Below are 18083 nucleotides of genomic sequence, written 5' to 3'. Positions count from 1 at the left end.
CTGGGATTAAAAATGTACAATAAAATATAGGACAAAACACATCACGACAAGAGAGACACCACAACACTAAACAAAGAGAGACCTAAAAACAACAACATATCATGGCAGCAACACCACTAGCGGTCCTGGGGGGGGGGGGGTATAGAGGTGAGTAATTGTTAATATGTTGTATTTGTATTAAATGCATTATAGAAGTGTAACGTAAAATCATCTTAACCTGGCTGTTTGTTACTTTGTGGCAGTATGAAAAAGGATAAAATATATGATCAACAAACTCATGGTGCTGAGTGTTTTTACTTAAACCACACGTAACGTAAAACGGTTAGACATAAAGGTAGTTACCTAGCAAGTCAGTTATTTTAAGTTAATTAATTAATACGTGTGGTCCCCATTGCTTTTGCTCTTTAGTTTTCACCAAAAATGAAGAGAAAGAAGGACATCAAGACAGACAGTGAGACAGAGCCAGATGGTTGATGTGATGTTGAATAAATCTGTGGTTACTTGTAAAGCAGTGCAATTAGTCAGTTTAAATGGTGTATAGAAATTAGTCGGTTTGTGATTGAAATGAATTCTTATTTAACATGCTGTTGGGCTTGTGATCTAGATATCAGATGGATTTCAGAAGTTGCCTGGTGGCAATGGTATATCTAAAATTGCCCAAATAGATACTTTTAATGATATATATTTTTCTTTGGCAGATATCAGCAAATCCCGAGAGGAACCACCGGTGCAGCCAATGATGAACATATACCCAAGAAGTCTGATGGGGGACCGGAGGAGGAGCTTCAAGGCGGCCTGATACCATATCCACCCCTGCCTTGAATATTCAAAAGAATCAGGCTCTGTGTTTTGTTACGCCTGCAGGCATTTTAGCCCTCGCAAAGTCTGACTGTATTTGATTCACATTTGGGTTTTAACAACTGGAACAAGGCAACTTACAAAGAGGGGGGGATTTGCAGTTCATGCAAAGTCTGAGCAGCACAAACAAGCAATGATTACATGGAGAGACTATCAGAAAGCTGTACAAAGTAATGCAACACTGGTAAATGCCCTAAACAAGGAACACAACAAACCGGTTCAAGAAAATAGGGACAATATTAAAACAATAGAAGTACTACTACTTACAGCCACACAAAACATTGCAGAAAGAGGACACGATGAGTCTGCAGAGTCAGATAATAAAGGGAACTTCATGGCAATCCTAGAAACAATAGCTAAGCATGACGCAACTGTGAAAAAAAGGTTGACTTCCATTCATAATGGAAAATATACAAGCAAAGGGATTCAGAATGATGTTCTGAGGTGTTTGGCAGACATGGTTTGAACACAAATTATAGAATTGAAAAACAGTGATGTCTTTCGCATAATGGCAGACAAAACAAAAGATGTAAAAATAAAAAATAAATGTTTTAAAAAGGAGCAGATATCTCTAGTACTCATGTACTATTTCAGAGGAGCTGTCCATGAGAGCTTTCTCCGCTTTGAATCTGCTGATTGACTAGATGCAACAGGGCTTACTGACAGAATCATAAACATATTAGAAAGTCATGGTCTTGAATACAAAACCAACCTAGTAGGCCAAGCATATGACGGTGCTTCCGTTAAGAGTGGCAAGCATTCAGGCGTCCAGGCACACATTAAAGAACAAGCAAAGCCTTTTACATCCACTGCAGTGCACACTGTCTAAACTTAGTTTTAGTGGATACAGTCAAAGCTGTCCCTGAGGTCGGACAGTTCTTCTCCTTACTAGAAAGACTTTACGTCTTCACATCCAGGTCATATGTGCATCAAAAATGGCTTAGCATACAAAAAGAGATGTACCCAGGTGCACCTAGAGAGCTTCAGAGACTAAGTGACACTCACCGGGCATGTCGATATATGGCTCTACATACTATTATGGATAGATTACCTGCCATTAAGCGAGTCCTGCAAGACATAGTCCAAGAACACAATGGTGACAGATCTGTTGAGGCATGAGGTCTGCTTGCACAGATAGATTTACAATTCATTGTGTGCCTTGTTACACTCCATAAAGTGTTTGGAGAAGCAACATTTCTATCAGATATGCTACAGTCTTCATCACTTGACCTGTCAAAGGCTGTTGATTTAGTTGAAGCCTTAGTTCAAACTTTGAATGACTACAGGGATGAGTCATTTTTTGATGACCTATGGAATGAAGTGTTGAACACAGCTGAGCAATGTGATACTGCAATTACACCCCCCTGCAAAACGACCAAAAAAGCTCTCAATTTAATGGAGACTGTGTACTCAGTACAGTGGGTCAGATTCCGAACAAGAAAAGGGCAGTTTTGGTACAACCCTGTTTCAGATCATATGCTCAGTGAGCTTAACAGAAGGTTCCCTAACAAACACTGTGACATTATGAATGGCATCCAAACTCTAAACCCTACAAGGGATGTGTTTCTCAAAGAGAAGTCCCTGCACTAAATCTGATGAAAACGTATCTCAGGTCCACAATGTCAGATGACAGATTAAGCAATTTGGGTTTATTAAGTATTGAGTCAAGGAGGACAAAGGCCTTGAGTCTAGATGAATTTGCTGATCTTTTTGCAACAAAAAAAAACACAAAAACTGGAGAATACAGTTGATGTGACCTGATACTGAATATGTAATGCAATTGTAATGGAAATGCAAATAAATTGTTGAATGATTACGAACATGGTCTTTTGCCTGCTAATGCCTGCAATGCAGTGAAGAAAACAATATGACTACAATAACGTCTAATGTAACTGGCCCCAGCTTGGCCACCCCAGTTGAAATGGTCTAGAACCGCCACTGAGCAACACATGAAAACACAACATGATAGCAGCACAAAACACGGTACAAACATTATTGGGCACAGACAACCTCGCAAAGGGCAAGAAGGTAGAGAAAGAAATACATCACGCGAAGCAACCACAACTGTCAGTAAGCGTGTCCAAAATGTAGTCTTTGAATGAAGACTAGCTGCAGCGAACTGAAAAGAGGAGCGACCCAGGGATGTGTGCGCTTTGGAGACCTTTAACAGAATGTGACTGGCAGAACTGGTGTTGTATGTGGAGGATGAGGGCTGCAATAGGTTTTTTAGATAGGGGGGTGAGGCCAAAGATAACAAAAATAGCCTATGCTGCAGGCAGAGTACCTTCATCAAAATACAGATTTTCCAGTGGTAGTCTACAATTTTACCACTCACCGTGCATTTGACACAGATGACTGTCTTGTTGTAGCAGTTTGTCACTTGAGTACAAGAGTGTGTTCAGTTCGATTGAACCTTTGCTACGTTTCGTATAAATAAAATTGGATTTGATTTGATATAGATTTGTACTGAACGGCACGTTCCCCCCAAAACGTTCAGATCAGATGTGTCACATTCTTTGTAAACAACAGGTGTGGACTAATAGTGACATTCTTTCTTACGGGCCCTTCCCCTATATTAGTACCGAGTCGATATTCAGGGGTATATACGGTCATTGAGGTAGATATGTACATAATGTATAATAGGAATAAAGTGACAGATAGTAAACAATAGCAGCAGCGCTGGCTATGTGATAAGTCTAAATAAGTTAGTGCAAAAAGGTGCAATGCAGATAGTCTGGGTAGCTATTTTATTAACTATTTAGCAGTCTTGTGGCTGGAGTCTTTGGCCGTTTTTATTGAACAGACTTTGAGGTATGTTTGCTCCGTTTTTGTGGGTTTGGCTGAAAGCAATGAGTGACATATTTAAATTGAAGCCAATCATTTTCATCCACAACCCCTCCCCGTATTTTAATTGCTAATTCATGACCCCCGTTTCCGTTTTCGTACTGAACGCAGCCCAGTAGTAGGCAACTCTAATTTATTGCCTTTTGGATTTTTGGCCACCAGTCGGGAGTAGAGTGACGTTATAGGCTACAGCCTAGGTCGGCCTTGTCAATTGAACTTGAATTTCGAATAAAATATATACACTGAGACATAGATACAACTGCATTAATGCGTTTTCTCATTCACTACGTGATGCGTAAACAAACTGACATGCATTCATAGAATTGGTTGAAAACACTGGATAATGTTGAAGATGCCGCCTTGTTTATTTGGTTATTTCCTTTCCGCGCCCCCTTTTCCTCTTTCTCTCCTTTTCCTCCTGGCGCGTGATGTAGGTCATCTGAGTCCAGTAGTAGTAGTTTGAGCACGAGAGCTGCAGTGTGAGCCGGGGGCTACCCCCGGTCTGCCGGATTACATGCAACGCTCTCCCGCCCCTCTCCACCCTCTAGTCTACTCCCTCCCTTCCCTCTCCACCTCTCCCCGTTCCTAGTACTACTACTGCAGTAGTGCTTTAGAACCCTTGCACTGCTGTTCTATAATGATCTAGGCCTACTACTGCAACTGTACTGTGCTGTACAGCCAAATAGTACAAACACATTTTTTTTTTGTGGAATTCTGTTTTTTATTATTTACTCTCTCTTTCTTTCATTCCACCTCTTTTTATATCTCCATATTTCTCTCACTTTCACCGGGCTCTCTAACAAACAAAGCACACACATCTTTCCAATTCATCATACTCACATGCAGGGATGGACTGACTAAATGCCCTGGCAAAAAATTAGTTTGGTAAAAAATGTATTTTCAACATTTTTATTTCACCTTTATTTAACCAGGTAGGCTATTTGAGAACAAGTTCTCCTTTACAACTGTGACCTGGCCAAGATAAAGCAAAGCAGTGCGACACAAACAACACAGAGTTACACATTAAATAAACAAACATACAGTCAATAACAATAGAGAAAAAAGTCTATATACAGTGTGTGCAAATGATGTAAGATAAGGGAGGTAAGGCAATAAATAGGCCATAGTGGCAAAATAATTACAATTTAGCAATTCAACACTGGAGTGACAGATGTGCAGAAGATGAATGTGCAAGTAGAGATACTGGGGTGCAAAGGAACAAAAACAAAAATAACAGTATGGGGATGAGGTAGTTGGATGGGCTATTTACAGGTGGGCTATGTTCCTTTCCGAGCCCCCTTTTCCTCTTTATCTCCTCTTTCTCCTGGCGCGTGATGTAGGTCATCTGAGACCAGTAGTTGTAGATCTGTGAGCTGCTCTGACAGCTGGTGCTTAAAGTTAGTGAGGGAGATATGGGTCTCCAGCTTCAGTGATTTTTGCAATTCGTTCCAGTCATTGGCAGCAGAGAACTGTAAGGAAAGGCGGACAAAGGAGGGATTGGCTTTGGGGTGACCAGTGAAATATACCTGCTGGAGCGCGTGCTACGGATGGGTGCTGCTATGGTGACCAGTGAGCTGAGATAAGGCAGGGCTTTACCTAGCAAAGACTTATAGATGACCTGGAGCCAGTGGGTTTGGCAACGAATATGAAGCGAGGGCCAGCCAACGAGAGCATACAGGTCGCAGTGGTGAGTAGTATATGGGCTTTGGTGACAAAACGGATGGCACTGTAATAGACTGCATCCAATTTGCTGAGTAGAGTGTTGGAGGCTATGTTATAAATGACATCGCAGAAGTCAAGGATCGGTCGGATAGTCCGATTTCCGAGGGTATGTTTGGCAGCATGAGTGAAGGATGCTTTGTTGTGAAATAGGAAGCCGATTCTAGATTTAATTTTGGATTGAAGATGCTTAATGTGAGTCTGGAAGGAGAGTTTGCAGTCTAACCAGACACCAAGGTATTTGTAGTTGTCCACATATTCTAAGTCAGAACCGTCCAGAGTAGTGATGCTGGAAGGGCGGGCAGGTGCGGGCAGCGATCGGTTGAAGAGCATGCATTTAGTTTTACTTGCATTTAAGAGCAGTTGGAGGCCACGGAAGGAGAGTTGTATGGCATTGAAGTTCATCACCCAATGTGATACGGAATCGCTATTATTTTCAATTTTAGAACACATTCAAGAACCTCCAGAAGCTAACCAGCTAATTAGCTACAAGTTATTTAGTCATTGTTAGCCACTGCTAGCGGCTTTTACCTTCTGCACAGATACCAGCCCTGTTTTTAGCCACCATAATTTGCAAATCAATTCATTAAAAATCCTACAATGTGATTTTCTGGATTTTTTTTCTTCTCATTTTGTCTGTCATAGTTTAAGTGTACCTATGATGAAAATTACAGGCCTCTCTCATCTTTTTAAGTGGGAGAACTTGCACAATTGGTGGCTGATTAAATACTTTTTTGCCCCACTGTATATAAATTCTTTTTTTTTCTCTCTCTCTGTGCTATTGACTTGTCTGTGTTGTTGTCTGTTCACACTGCTCTGCTTTATCTTGGCCAGGTCGCAGTTGTAAATGAGAACTTGTTCTCAACTAGCCTACCTAGTTAAATGAAGGTGAAATAAAATAAAAATAAAATGATGTATACAGAGAAAAGAGTCGGCCCGAGAATTTAACCCTGTGGCTCCCCCATAGAGACTGCCAGAGGTCCGGACAACAGGCCCTCCGATTTGACACACTGAACTCTGTCTGAGATGTCTGTCTGACATTCCACTAGCCAGATCATTATATAACAGCATCATGGCACAATGTGACTGTACCGCACACAGACCCCGCACACAGACCCCTCAACCCATTTCCCCACACACTCACTCACGCACACAATATCACAAGTACCCTCACCCCATACACACTCGACCCCGACCTCCCCACCACAAAACACACACACACAGACTCTCAATGGTGTCTTCATAGTACTCAGTAGCACCCGCAGTGCATGGCACTATTTTGTGGTCGCTGGTTGAATGGAGGGGCTGTGTATGAATGCAACCTCTATCCTCTGGTCTGGTTTGAGAAAAAGCTTCATACTTATTCATCAAATAACATTACTGTCAGTGTTGTGTTTTATTCTACAATGTTTTCATTTGAAGGGCACATAAACTGAGTATACCAAACATTAGTAGTATTTACCTAATATTGAGTTGCACAGGGATGCTGGCCCATGTTGACTACAATGCTTTCCACAATTGTCTCATGTTGGCTAGATGTCCTTTGGGTGGTGGACCATTCTTGATACACACGGGAAGCTGCTGAGCATGAAAAACCCAGCAGCGTTGCAGTTCTTGAAACATACCGGTGCGCCTGGCACCTACTACCATACCCCGTTCAAAGGCACATAAATCTTTTGTCTTGCCTGTTCACCCTCTGAATGGCACACATACACAATGGAATGGCATCAAACTATGTGATTCCCCAGCCCAGCAGATCAGGTGGCGTTTCATCATTCTAACCCAGTTGTAGTCCTGTGTGTCTGACAGTGGCTCTAAATCATTCTAGAAGGTTCCGGTACCAGGGGACTCTGGGTCACGCTGCTGTATATACTTCTCCAAACCCTGTGTGTGTGTATGTGTGTTCACTTCACACCAAACTGAGCTGCATGCCACAGCACTGAGCCACAGCCCCTAATACACACACAGATGGGCAGAGTGTATCAGTCATCAGGGTGTGTGTTCATGTGTGTTGTCAAGGTACATGCAAAATAACCCTCATTTACATACTCGGCAGAAGCACGCCAGTTTATACCTCTTTCACCATCCTGCTTTCACCCTTTCCCTCTGTCATCCCACCTTTATCTTTCACCTTTTTCTTTGTTTCTCATTCAGTCACTTTGCTTCAATAATTGAGAAGCCATGTAAGATGGTGTCACCATGAGGATCGTAGCATGACTCTTCCCCAAATATCCCCACATTGTGTTATGAGAGACTTCGGTGTCCTTGAAAATATGGTCCACATCATGTATTTTAGTCTGCCCCCTGCTGATGACATAATGGCCACCAAGCAAGGACAAATGTGATATGTCTGCTATCTAAATATTTGAATCCTTTAAAATGTTTTATCTATATATTCCTTAAACAGTAGGTTCAGTAGTGTGGAGGTTAACTCTATTCCCTCCCTTGGTATTGCAGTTCATAGGCAGGACTAGTGTAGTGATGGTTAACTCTATTCCCTCTCTTGGTATTGCAGTTCATAGGCAGGACTAGTGTAGTGATGGTTAACTCTATTCCCTCTCTTGGTATTGCAGTTCATAGGCAGGACTAGTGTAGTGATGGTTAACTCTATTCCCTCTCTTGGTATTGCAGTTCATAGGCAGGACTAGTGTAGTGATGGTTAACTCTATTCCCTCTCTTGGTATTGCAGTTCATAGGCAGGACTAGTGTAGTGATGGTTAACTCTATTCCCTCTCTTGGTATTGCAGTTCATAGGCAGGACTAGTGTAGTGATGGTTAACTCTATTCCCTCTCTTGGTATTGCAGTTCATAGGCAGGACTAGTGTAGTGATGGTTAACTCTATTCCCTCCCTTGGTATTGCAGTTCATAGGCAGGACTAGTGTAGTGATGGTTAACTCTATTCCCTCTCTTGGTATTGCAGTTCATAGGCAGGACTAGTGTAGTGATGGTTAACTCTATTCCCTCCCTTGGTATTGCAGTTCATAGGCAGGACTAGTGTAGTGATGGTTAACTCTATTCCCTCTCTTGGTATTGCAGTTCATAGGCAGGACTAGTGTAGTGATGGTTAACTCTATTCCCTCCCTTGGTATTGCAGTTCATAGGCAGGACTAGTGTAGTGATGGTTAACTCTATTCCCTCTCTTGGTATTGCAGTTCATAGGCAGGACTAGTGTAGTGATGGTTAACTCTATTCCCTCCCTTGGTATTGCAGTTCATAGGCAGGACTAGTGTAGTGATGGTTAACTCTATTCCCTCTCTTGGTATTGCAGTTCATAGGCAGGACTAGTGTAGTGATGGTTAACTCTATTCCCTCCTTGGTATTGCAGTTCATAGGCAGGACTAGTGTAGTGATGGTTAACTCTATTCCCTCCCTTGGTATTGCAGTTCATAGGCAGGACTAGTGTAGTGATGGTTAACTCTATTCCCTCCCTTGGTATTGCAGTTCATAGGCAGGACTAGTGTAGTGATGGTTAACTCTATTCCCTCTCTTGGTATTGCAGTTCATAGGCAGGACTAGTGTAGTGATGGTTAACTCTATTCCCTCCCTTGGTATTGCAGTTCATAGGCAGGACTAGTGTAGTGATGGTTAACTCTATTCCCTCTCTTGGTATTGCAGTTCATAGGCAGGACTAGTGTAGTGATGGTTAACTCTATTCCCTCCCTTGGTATTGCAGTTCATAGGCAGGACTAGTGTAGTGATGGTTAACTCTATGCCCCCTATTGGCAGTGTGCATGTTTAATACAGATCAACGTTGTTTTGAGACTAGTCAGCATTCAGCCCTGGAGGATTAGGGTGAGTACAAGTAAGTGTGTGCGTGTGTGTGTGCGCGGTCAGTAGTAGAGTACAGCATGGCTTGCCTCGCGTAACTTTCAATGGAGCACAGTGAATGAACACAGCAGGTGCAGAGAGAGGGATAGAGAGACAGAAACACAGCAGGTGCAGAGAGAGAGGGATAGAGAGACAGACACACAGCAGGTGCAGAGAGAGAGGGATAGAGAGACAGAAACACAGCAGGTGCAGAGAGAGAGGGATAGAGAGACAGAGACACAGCAGGTGCAGAGAGAGGGATAGAGAGACAGAAACACAGCAGGTGCAGAGAGAGAGGGATAGAGACACAGAGACACAGCAGGTGCAGAGAGAGAGGGATAGAGAGACAGAGACACAGCAGGTGCAGAGAGAGAGGGATAGAGAGACAGAGACACAGCAGGTGCAGAGAGAGAGGGATAGAGAGACAGAGACACAGCAGGTGCAGAGAGAGAGGGATAGAGAGACAGAGACACAGCAGGTGCAGAGAGAGAGGGATAGAGAGACAGAAACACAGCAGGTGCAGAGAGAGAGGGATAGAGAGACAGAGACACAGCAGGTGCAGAGAGAGAGGGATAGAGAGACAGAAACACAGCAGGTGCAGAGAGAGAGGGATAGAGAGACAGAAACACAGCAGGTGCAGAGAGAGGGGGATAGAGAGACAGACACACAGCAGGTGCAGAGAGAGAGGGATAGAGAGACAGAAACACAGCAGGTGCAGAGAGAGAGGGATAGAGAGACAGAGACACAGCAGGTGCAGAGAGAGAGGGATAGAGAGACAGAGACACAGCAGGTGCAGAGAGAGAGGGATAGAGAGACAGAGACACAGCAGGTGCAGAGAGAGAGGGATAGAGAGACAGAAACACAGCAGGTGCAGAGAGAGAGGGATAGAGAGACAGACACACAGCAGGTGCAGAGAGAGGGATAGAGAGACAGAAACACAGCAGGTGCAGAGAGAGAGGGATAGAGAGACAGAGACACAGCAGGTGCAGAGAGAGAGGGATAGAGAGACAGAGACACAGCAGGTGCAGAGAGAGAGGGATAGAGAGACAGAGACACAGCAGGTGCAGAGAGAGAGGGATAGAGAGACAGAAACACAGCAGGTGCAGAGAGAGGGATAGAGAGACAGACACAGCAGGTGCAGAGAGAGAGGGATAGAGAGACAGAGACACAGCAGGTGCAGAGAGAGGGATAGAGAGACAGACACAGCAGGTGCAGAGAGAGAGGGATAGAGAGACAGACACAGCAGGTGCAGAGAGAGAGGGATAGAGAGACAGACACAGCAGGTGCAGAGAGAGGGATAGAGAGACAGAAACACAGCAGGTGCAGAGAGAGAGGGATAGAGAGACAGAAACACAGCAGGTGCAGAGAGAGAGGGATAGAGAGACAGACACAGCAGGTGCAGAGAGAGGGATAGAGAGACAGAAACACAGCAGGTGCAGAGAGAGAGGGATAGAGAGACAGAAACACAGCAGGTGCAGAGAGAGAGGGATAGAGAGACAGACACAGCAGGTGCAGAGAGAGGGATAGAGAGACAGAAACACAGCAGGTGCAGAGAGAGAGGGATAGAGAGACAGAAACACAGCAGAGACGGAGAGAGTGATAGAGAGACAGACACAGCAGGTGCAGAGAGAGAGGGATAGAGAGACAGACACAGCAGGTGCAGAGAGAGGGATAGAGAGACAGACACAGCAGGTGCAGAGAGAGAGGGATAGAGAGACAGACACAGCAGGTGCAGAGAGAGGGATAGAGAGACAGACACAGCAGGTGCAGAGAGAGAGGGATAGAGAGACAGACACAGCAGGTGCAGAGAGAGAGGGATAGAGAGACAGACACAGCAGGTGCAGAGAGAGAGGGATAGAGAGACAGACACAGCAGGTGCAGAGAGAGGGATAGAGAGACAGAGACACAGCAGGTGCAGAGAGAGAGGGATAGAGAGACAGAGACACATCAGGTGCAGAGAGAGAGGGATAGAGAGACAGAGACACAGCAGGTGCAGAGAGAGAGGGATAAAGAGACCGAGACACAGCAGGTGCAGAGAGAGAGGGATAGAGAGACCGAGAGAGACAGAGACACAGCAGGCACAGAGAGAGAGGGATAGAGAGACAGAGACACAGCAGGTGCAGAGAGAGAGGGATAGAGAGACAGAGACACAGCAGGTGCAGAGAGAGAGGGATAGAGAGACAGAGACACAGCAGGTGCAGAGAGAGAGGGATAGAGAGACCGAGAGAGACAGAGACACAGCAGGCACAGAGAGAGAGGGATAGAGAGACAGAGACACAGCAGGCACAGCCATGTTTCTCAAATGTCACATTTTGAAGTTGTTCCAAACGTCAAATTTCAAAGTGTTTAGGGTTAAGTGTAGGCATTAACTTTCTTTAATTCAAATGTTCAAAATAAAGAATACAACTGAACACACACAAAATAAACACTAAATTCTACTTCTTGGTTCCCTAAACCCCACTCAGCAGTCATCATGTTTCCTCTATGTGCCCTCTACATATCCACTCCTCTTTCTCCCCCTCCTCTTCCTCCCTTCCTCCTGCCCTTGCTAGAGAGGGAGGGAGGGAGGGAGGAGGCAGGGGCTTCTCTAGCTAAAAACTGCATGGATACAAGGGGGGGCTGTGGAGGGAAGCAGGGGGGAGGCGGTCTTTGTTGTTGTAGCTTAGAACCCGTCAGTGTGTCAGAAGAGATTGGCCCGGTACTGAATCAGCAAGTCACTATGTCAGGGGATGTGTGCGTGTGCACACCTGAGTTTTGTAACTTGTATGTGTTTCTGTGTGTGTGTTTTTTTTGTTTGTGAGTGTTGGTTGGTGGAGGATGGGATGGCAGTGCTCTATCCTGTCTGTCTGAGCTTGGAGAACCACACCCTCTCAGATTTCTGCTCCCTAACTCAACGTTCAACTCCATGGATACGCTGCCTGTTGGGGAGGAGCAGGGATGGACAAGTCCAGCACTGAATTTAAAACGGAGTTAAAGACATGGCACACAGTAACTCAATGGGTGGTTGTTAGTGTTTTTGTCAAATTACAACTTCAATAGCAATAATAATAACTTAATAAAAAACGTAATAAAACAATTAACTTTAATAGCTATTCAGTTTTGTTATAAGAAAATAAATAGAGTTTAATTTATAATTGGATGTTTGTGTATTTGAATTAAACAGAATATTCAGTCTCCATTGTGACAATGTCAGCATGGAAGGTGTCATGTCTAGGGCTCTGTGTTTTGGACAACCATCTTTAGTTAAATCTGTTAGATGGTCCAGCACCATCCTCAGACAATTTGTTACATTTTTGGTGTAATTCAAAGTTCTGGGAAAGGCTTCAAATAAAGGTTCAAATCTAGGTCATGTGACATGATTACCCAAAACACAGGGGCTGTGTTCCAAACACGTAAAAGACACACCCTCCTCCACTTACCCTCGCCTTATGCCCTTGGGGGAATCCCCCGGCCATCTTTTCCATCGGTCCAAACAATTAGCCAAGTAAGCAAAGTTGGCAACGTAAGACCCTCAGCCCAGCTCTGTTCACTCCGGGGCCTGAAACGCCCCATAATTCAATTCGCGATGATTGTACATTCGCTAAGAAAAGTCAGACAAAACTTACAACCAACATTAATATGGAGAAGTCAACATACAAGTGTAAGTAAAAACGAATGTAAATAAGTTAGACATTTTGCTACTAATGCATATGACGGCAAAAACACGTATGGTAAAAGTCATGTTTTTGTTTGGTTAACTTTTAGAAACGTTAGCTAGCGCGTACAACTTTACCTGACATCGTAATATAATCATTTTCGATATACCTGATATTGTCAGATGGCTGGTATTCAATGTCTGAGGAGGAGTTGTCTTCTAGCCAAGATATGAAATGCAATCATAATCGACTGTAGCGCATATAAAGCACACACAACAGCTACCGGCGGTTCCACGATGACTGACAACACAACAGCTACCGGCGGTTCCACAATGACTGACAACACAACAGCTACCGGCGGTTCCACGATGACTGACAACACAACAGCTACCGGTGGTTCCATGATGACTGACAACACAACAGCTACCGGTGGTTCCATGATGATTGACAACACAACAGCTACCGGTGGTTCCATGATGACTGACAACACAACAGCTACGGTGGTTCCATGATGACTGACAACACAACAGCTACGGTGGTTCCATAATGACTGACAACACAACAGCGACCGGTGGTTCCATGATGACTGACAACACAACAGCTACCGGTGGTTCCATGATGACTGACAACACAACAGCTACCGGTGGTTCCATGATGACTGACAACACAACAGCGACCGTTGGTTCCATGATAACTGACAACACAACAGCTACGGTGGTTCCATTATGACTGACAACACAACAGCTACCGGTGGTTCCATGATGACTGATAACACAACAGCTACCGGCGGTTCCACGATGACTGACAACACAACAGCTACCGGTGGTTCCATGATGACTGACAACACAACAGCTACCGGTGGTTCCACGATGACTGACAACACAACAGCTACCGGTGGTTCCATGATGACTGACAACACAACAGCTACGGTGGTTCCATGATGACTGACAACACAACAGCTACGGTGGTTCCATGATGACTGACAACACAACAGCTACCGGTGGTTCCATGATGACTGATAACACAACAGCGACCGGTGGTTCCATGATGACTGACAACACAACAGCTACCGGTGGTTCCATGATGACTGACAACACAACAGCTACCGGTGGTTCCATGATGACTGACAACACAACAGCTACTGGTGGTTCCATGATGACTGATAACACAACAGCTACCGGTGGTTCCATAATGACTGACAACACAACAGCTACCGGTGGTTCCATGATGACTGACAACACAACAGCTACCGGTGGTTCCATGATGACTGACAACACAACAGCTACCGGTGGTTCCATGATGACTGACAACACAACAGCTACGGTGGTTCCATGATGACTGACAACACAACAGCTACGGTGGTTCCATAATGACTGACAACACAACAGCGACCGGTGGTTCCATGATGACTGACAACACAACAGCTACCGGTGGTTCCATGATGACTGACAACACAACAGCTACCGGTGGTTCCATGATGACTGACAACACAACAGCGACCGTTGGTTCCATGATAACTGACAACACAACAGCTACGGTGGTTCCATTATGACTGACAACACAACAGCTACCGGTGGTTCCATGATGACTGATAACACAACAGCTACCGGCGGTTCCACGATGACTGACAACACAACAGCTACCGGTGGTTCCATGATGACTGACAACACAACAGCTACCGGTGGTTCCACGATGACTGACAACACAACAGCTACCGGTGGTTCCATGATGACTGACAACACAACAGCTACGGTGGTTCCATGATGACTGACAACACAACAGCTACGGTGGTTCCATGATGACTGACAACACAACAGCTACCGGTGGTTCCATGATGACTGATAACACAACAGCGACCGGTGGTTCCATGATGACTGACAACACAACAGCGACCGGTGGTTCCATGATGACTGATAACACAACAGCGACCGGTGGTTCCATGATGACTGACAACACAACAGCGACCGGTGGTTCCATGATGACTGATAACAGAACAGCTACCGGTGGTTCCATGATGACTGACAACACAACAGCTACCGGTGGTTCCATGATGACTGACAACACAACAGCTACCGGTGGTTCCATGATGACTGACAACACAACAGCTACTGGTGGTTCCATGATGACTGATAACACAACAGCTACCGGTGGTTCCATGATGACTGACAACACAACAGCTACGGTGGTTCCATGATGACTGACAACACAACAGCTACGGTGGTTCCATAATGACTGACAACACAACAGCGACCGGTGGTTCCATGATGACTGACAACACAACAGCTACCGGTGGTTCCATGATGACTGACAACACAACAGCTACCGGTGGTTCCATGATGACTGACAACACAACAGCGACCGTTGGTTCCATGATAACTGACAACACAACAGCTACGGTGGTTCCATTATGACTGACAACACAACAGCTACCGGTGGTTCCATGATGACTGATAACACAACAGCTACCGGCGGTTCCACGATGACTGACAACACAACAGCTACCGGTGGTTCCATGATGACTGACAACACAACAGCTACCGGTGGTTCCACGATGACTGACAACACAACAGCTACCGGTGGTTCCATGATGACTGACAACACAACAGCTACGGTGGTTCCATGATGACTGACAACACAACAGCTACGGTGGTTCCATGATGACTGACAACACAACAGCTACCGGTGGTTCCATGATGACTGATAACACAACAGCGACCGGTGGTTCCATGATGACTGACAACACAACAGCGACCGGTGGTTCCATGATGACTGATAACACAACAGCGACCGGTGGTTCCATGATGACTGACAACACAACAGCGACCGGTGGTTCCATGATGACTGATAACAGAACAGCTACCGTGGTTCCATGATGACTGACAACACAACAGCTACCGGTGGTTCCATGATGACTGACAACACAACAGCTACCGGTGGTTCCATGATGACTGACAACACAACAGCTACTGGTGGTTCCATGATGACTGATAACACAACAGCTACCGGTGGTTCCATAATGACTGACAACACAACAGCTACCGGTGGTTCCATGATGACTGACAACACAACAGCTACCGGTGGTTCCATGATGACTGACAACACAACAGCTACCGGTGGTTCCATGATGACTGACAACACAACAGCTACGGTGGTTCCATGATGACTGACAACACAACAGCTACCGGTGGTTCCATAATGACTGACAACACAACAGCTACCGGTGGTTCCATGATGACTGACAACACAACAGCTACGGTGGTTCCATGATGACTGACAACACAACAGCTACGGTGGTTCCATAATGACTGACAACACAACAGCGACCGGTGGTTCCATGATGACTGACAACACAACAGCTACCGGTGGTTCCATGATGACTGACAACACAACAGCTACCGGTGGTTCCATGATGACTGACAACACAACAGCGACCGTTGGTTCCATGATAACTGACAACACAACAGCTACGGTGGTTCCATTATGACTGACAACACAACAGCTACCGGTGGTTCCATGATGACTGATAACACAACAGCTACCGGCGGTTCCACGATGACTGACAACACAACAGCTACCGGTGGTTCCACGATGACTGACAACACAACAGCTACCGGTGGTTCCACGATGACTGACAACACAACAGCTACCGGTGGTTCCATGATGACTGACAACACAACAGCTACGGTGGTTCCATGATGACTGACAACACAACAGCTACGGTGGTTCCATGATGACTGACAACACAACAGCTACCGGTGGTTCCATGATGACTGATAACACAACAGCGACCGGTGGTTCCATGATGACTGACAACACAACAGCGACCGGTGGTTCCATGATGACTGATAACACAACAGCGACCGGTGGTTCCATGATGACTGACAACACAACAGCGACCGGTGGTTCCATGATGACTGATAACAGAACAGCTACCGGTGGTTCCATGATGACTGACAACACAACAGCTACCGGTGGTTCCATGATGACTGACAACACAACAGCTACCGGTGGTTCCATGATGACTGACAACACAACAGCTACTGGTGGTTCCATGATGACTGATAACACAACAGCTACCGGTGGTTCCATAATGACTGACAACACAACAGCTACCGGTGGTTCCATGATGACTGACAACACAACAGCTACCGGTGGTTCCATGATGACTGACAACACAACAGCTACCGGTGGTTCCATGATGACTGACAACACAACAGCTACGGTGGTTCCATGATGACTGACAACACAACAGCTACCGGTGGTTCCATAATGACTGACAACACAACAGCTACCGGTGGTTCCATGATGACTGACAACACAACAGCTACTGGCGGTTCCATGATGACTGACAACACAACAGCTACCGGTGGTTCCATGATGACTGACAACACAACAGCTACCGGTGGTTTCATGATGACTGACAACACAACAGCTACGGTGGTTCCATGATGACTGACAACACAACAGCTACGGTGGTTCCATGATGACTGACAACACAACAGCTACGGTGGTTCCATGATGACTGACAACACAACAGCTACGGTGGTTCCATGATGACTGACAACACAACCGTGGGACTGATGAATTTCCGGGCAAGGGCGGTCCATTTAAAATGTATTCATTCCTCCCTCACCCCTTGCCCTGCAAGTGTCAACTCATCAGACGTCATGATTCATCATCAGAAGTGTCCACTTAATTTGAAGCCTGAGGAGAGAGGGTGTGTCTTTTAAGTGTTTGTAATGCAGCCATGGCCCAAGTCAACTGTGCCATCAGTTTCACAGTGTACTATTTCTGATCATGTGTCCACAGTGAGTGTTTGTGTATTTTCAGTTCTTCAGAGCATCTGGGATAGTATATGTGTGTCTTTAGGCAGACATATTTTAATTTGGAGGGGTACCTCATCTGATTTAGGTGTGTGTGTGTGTATCCAGTATCCTCCTCCAGACTGCTAGGATGTAACTTGTACAGTATATGTACAGTATTAACACTTTTGACTTACCTCCTTCGATCCCCCTCTGAGAGGATAACGCCCCACACACACACCTCAATCAGATTAGGTAGAAATATGTATGCATCCAGCAGATCCATCAGTGTAGTGTTATGTAACTGTACAATGAAAGTAGTAGATTTCATGTTAATGTCATGTAGTAAACAAGCACATAGATTACGTAGTAGAGGAGGCAGGCCAGGCAGCAGCTGGGAGGAGGATAAAGCCCCCC

General features: G+C 45.3%; 1 pseudogene; it reads left to right on the top strand.

Annotated features, from left to right (window-relative positions):
• Nucleotides 1-200: 200 nt before the first annotated feature.
• On the top strand, nucleotides 201-2678 carry LOC115119650 (uncharacterized; annotated as a pseudogene).
• Nucleotides 2679-18083: the final 15405 nt, after the last annotated feature.

The sequence above is a fragment of the Oncorhynchus nerka genome, linkage group LG3 (genome assembly GCF_034236695.1).
Source record: "Oncorhynchus nerka isolate Pitt River linkage group LG3, Oner_Uvic_2.0, whole genome shotgun sequence".
NCBI lineage: Eukaryota > Metazoa > Chordata > Actinopteri > Salmoniformes > Salmonidae > Oncorhynchus > Oncorhynchus nerka.
Note: the sequence above shows the minus strand (reverse complement) of the source record. Positions and strands in the feature narration are given on the sequence as shown.